The sequence below is a fragment of the Bidens hawaiensis genome, unplaced genomic scaffold (genome assembly GCF_021521415.1).
Source record: "Bidens hawaiensis isolate Kalapana, Puna unplaced genomic scaffold, B.hawaiensis_p1.1 tig00016943_1, whole genome shotgun sequence".
In the NCBI taxonomy this organism is placed as follows: domain Eukaryota; kingdom Viridiplantae; phylum Streptophyta; class Magnoliopsida; order Asterales; family Asteraceae; genus Bidens; species Bidens hawaiensis.
In genome coordinates, this window is record NW_027492567.1 from 260,233 (window position 1) to 264,541 (window position 4,309).

The 4,309-nt window shown below is 34.2% G+C and overlaps 1 long non-coding RNA gene across 1 annotated transcript; it reads right to left on the minus strand.

Moving 5' to 3' along the window:
• Window positions 1-675: 675 nt before the first annotated feature.
• LOC143552530 (uncharacterized) lies at window positions 676-3,040 on the minus strand. Its single transcript, XR_013138672.1, has 6 exons — window positions 2,902-3,040; window positions 2,059-2,807; window positions 1,908-1,964; window positions 1,733-1,800; window positions 1,401-1,523; window positions 676-1,329 (listed from the first exon to the last, which is right to left on the minus strand). It is a non-coding gene; the product is annotated as an uncharacterized LOC143552530 (long non-coding RNA).
• Window positions 3,041-4,309: the final 1,269 nt, after the last annotated feature.

Consider the following 4,309-nt stretch of genomic DNA (forward strand, 5'->3'; position numbering starts at 1 on the left):
GGGGGGCGGTTGGGATGCTCCGGCTAGGTTTGCGTTTTATCCGTCGACCTTTCTCAATTAATATCAGGCGGAAGGTGGAAGGTTGCCTATCTCCATTATAATGTGGAAGGTGAGCGGAGACACAATGAGGATTTGATCCGTATAATGAAGTGTAGACTGTTTAACATAAAATTCGTTACAATTTACAAGCGTGCGCCACTCTTTTCGAGTGGTTATAATATTACAATAAACGATCCAACAATCTACTACTAACATGTCTTGACAACATCAGTGTAACACAAAACAAATGTTGTGTTACTTTCATTTACATATCATTCACCAATAAATCTGGAGGTCGAATGTTCGAAAGATGCCCAAAACATATATTTTCTCTCCAAACACCCTCATGCATACTTAACCTGATCAATTTTAATTTGCAAATAACCATAATTAAATCTTGATTAATTTCCTCAAATTTGAATATTTTAGTATGAAATCTAGAAATTGCAGCATATTAATGAATCATTAGAACAAGATAATTAAAATCACAAGCTTGCCTTTTTCTTATATAATAATGTATATACTATTTTTAGAGCTCTTGCAGGCTTGCAGCAGTAGCACCTATGCACGTTAAAATACCGAAAAGATGAAACTTTGGTCTACCTAATAATAATTTTGTACCAAATGCCCATAACAATCATGTGACTTTCAAAAGTCAACTATAATTTCTTGAAATGTTACTTACTTAACAATCTGGTTTGGCAAGTTTGGGCTCAAACCAAAATATTAATTGAAATAAAAGTACTTTTTAATACCGTTCAGTTTGGTTTCGCTTTCATTTTTTCGGTGTTTAATTTCATTTTGGCTTTGGTTCAGTTTTGTTTTGGTTTTAGTTTTACAGTTTTGGTTACTGTTCGATTTTAGTTCTTCTGGTTTTTAGTTTCGGTTGGGTTCGATTTTTTTAGTTATTTTTTTTTTCTGTTCCGGGTTTCAGTTTATACATGTTAAAATTAACAATACTATTAACAAACAAACATAAACGAACAGAACACGTTCATTTTCTCAACAAGCAAACTCAAACAAGAAAACGTTGTGTGTTGAACTGTTCACGTTCGATGGTTTGTTTGCTAAAAATTAAACCAACAAACACAAGCATGCTCTGTTCGTGTTAGCTCTGATTGTTTACCAGCCTAAACATACATTAGTAATAACAAAAAAGTAACGAGTCCTAAATAATGAGTGAAACATACTTTAGATCTCTTGAAAAGGGCATCATAGAAATCATGTTCGGCTTCTGATTGTTCACATTCAATAATTTGGATGTCAATTGGTGGCAGAACAAAAATTGGCCTGAATCACAAAAAAGAATTGGTACAAAATCATTGAACAGCTTAATGAAGTTTGCAATCTTGTATACACACCTTCCTTCTTTATCTTTTGTGTCTTTTGTTCTTCTCAACATGAGTGGTCTTAAGATGGCTTTTACAAGCTTTAGCCCTCGTTTATCACCATTCTCATAAGGTCTCTGAATTAGTTTGTTCCACCTAATAATCAAAAGTTCAAAAAATTACATAACAAAGATAATAAAAATATTCAAGATTTCTAATCAACATATGCACTTAAGCACAAGAATAGCACTTTTATTAGTTTTTTTTCCTGTTTTAGTCTACCATATAAAGTTGTAAAAACTAAAAGGTCGAAAACTTTACACATAATAATATACTTTATAGTGACAAAAATTCAAAGTACTGACCATGCCCAGTTACACCATGGCTCAACATGCAAGAAACACAAAATACTATACAAATCTTCCAAATTGTTCTGCAAAAATAAAATTCATATTAATGTTAATGAAATGAATTTAAAATATACATGTACATACATTCTTAAATAAATACACAACAACAAAAAATATAAGTTTAAGTTACTTGATTGTATGGGCTTCATCTAACACCACTCTATACCAATCCACTTTTTGAAAAATGCTGTTTTCGCCAAAGTGAATAATAATTTACATAAATAATTAGAAACAAAAAGTGATTTCCGAAAAACTATTTGATAAGTAAGACGGTGGCTTACACTTTTATAAGAAGCAGATAGAACACCATAAGTTGTTAATACAACAGTAGGTTCAGATATCACTTTTGGATCAGGGCTTCTATCCCCTCCATAGTGAACAAAACAGTTATACTGTTTGGTTCAGAATGGGTTTCAAGTTCATCCTACAATTAAGAAAAAATACAAGTTACAAGTGAAAATTTATAAAGAATAAAAAAGTTAAAAAAAGGTTTTAATCCTTGTGGTAGTATGGTTAGACCCAAATAACCTTTTTAGTCCATTAGTTTAAAAATGATTTTTTCAGTTCAGTAGTTTCATTTAGGTGTCAATTTAAGTCTAGCCAACTAACCCCATTTAAGTTTGTTAAACTTTTTATTAAACCACCAAATTACTTTTGGGCTTGCCGACAATGGTTTTGCTGAAAACTGAATACTTTTTAATAAAAAGGTAAAGAAAAAAAAGTTAAAAAAAGTCGTACGAGGTTAGTGGGCTGGACTTTAAATTAAACAAAAATGAAACTATTGGATTAAAACCATAATTAACTCAAATATATAAATATAAAAACAAATAACCAACCTTTTCCATTGGCTCAGCAAAGCCATAGGACACACAATTAAGGTTCCACCTTGTGGTCTTCTAGTTTCACAATGTTTTAACCTTTTTACTGACTCGTTTTCATCTTCAGTTTCACTGGTTCCTTTGTGTGGTCTTGCAAGGATTAAAGAGATGGTCATTACAGTTTTACCGAGTCCCATTGCATCTGCTAATATCTGCACAGTTCAACAGTTTAACACAGAAAATTAGTTATAACATATTTGATGCATAAAATATGATAACGCAATTTTATAAAAGATAGAAACTTACTACTCCTCTAGCCATTTGTGTTGCTTTTGGGAATTTGGTGGTTGCCTCACCAGAAAAAATATTGACATAAATTGCAATTGCCCTTCTGTTTATGTTCACAAAGGATAAAATGTTTATCAAAACATAAATTTTTTTTTAGTTTTTTTATCTTTAAAATGATTAAAATCAATTGCATACTCATCACATATACGACATGCTGCCCAACAAGGGTGAAGCCTTTCTTGTTCCTTTTCAACATCTATGCCTTTTTCTGATTCTGTCATCCAATAAAGAGCTGCAATTAACATAAATTTTGTTTAGAACATAAATACTTGTTTAGTTGCACTTGAAAAAAAAGTGCTGTCTTTATGCATTTCATCCACACAAACCTGCAATTCAAACCATAGTACAAAATAAGTTGAAAACAGTTAATAAGTTTAACAAAAACTCGTTAAACTGAAACAAAGACTATGTGAACACCGCTAACCAAATTATGTTTTTCAGTAAGAGTAGGCAGGTCAATATGAACTCACGAGGAATGGAGACTAACCAAGGACCCGACTAAAGTTGCAGAGTTCTTTATCTTGCAATCAACATCATTCCCAACCACTTTATCAATCTGCTCAAATCCAGTCATAAACAAATCATTTATGATTTCAAATTCTGATTTTGCATGTGTTTGCTTAAAATGGGATGTAGAGGTGTGAAAAACATATATTTTTCTAACTGCTATACACTTCAAAAGGAGTGAAAACAAAGAAATATCATACCTCGTGAAGAGGTAGGTTCCCGCAAAGCCCAGTTGGACCCGCAAGACACACCTTGAAAAGGTACGTCTGCGCAAAGACCAACTGGTTCCGCAGGACCCACCATGCTCAGAGATGAAGACCTTACACGCAGTAAGCCAGCTGTTCCCGCAGGAAAGCCTCCCTTGGTACAGTACCCTGCCTGTTCCCGCAGCTATGGGTACAAGCCAAGAAGGAAGGCTATCCGCACTAACAGTAAGGCTACACGCAAAAGGCACTAACTCTTATACTTCAGTAATGTCACCTGAAGAAGGAATGAGCAGGGTGGGAATATTCCCGCCCAAAAGAGCTAGTCCGTACACTTCTGGAAGATCTTTTGTACTATACCTGCCAAGGTATGGACAAAATAGACAAGATCTGACCAAAGCAGCCCATGAATCAATCACAGGGTGACAGCTCACCGACAACAGTACGAGGAGGAGCACGCTCCAGTACAAAATGTCACTATCAGCCGCTGTCTACCCACTAACTCCCATCGTGGCACGTACATAGCCCGTAGTTGGTGGAAAAGGAATATTATACAGCTGGCCGTACCTGCTTGGAAACCTACATTCGGCTATAAATACTCCAACACCTTGGAACGGTATGATCATCTCATATTATCTTATCTTCTCTCTAGCTAT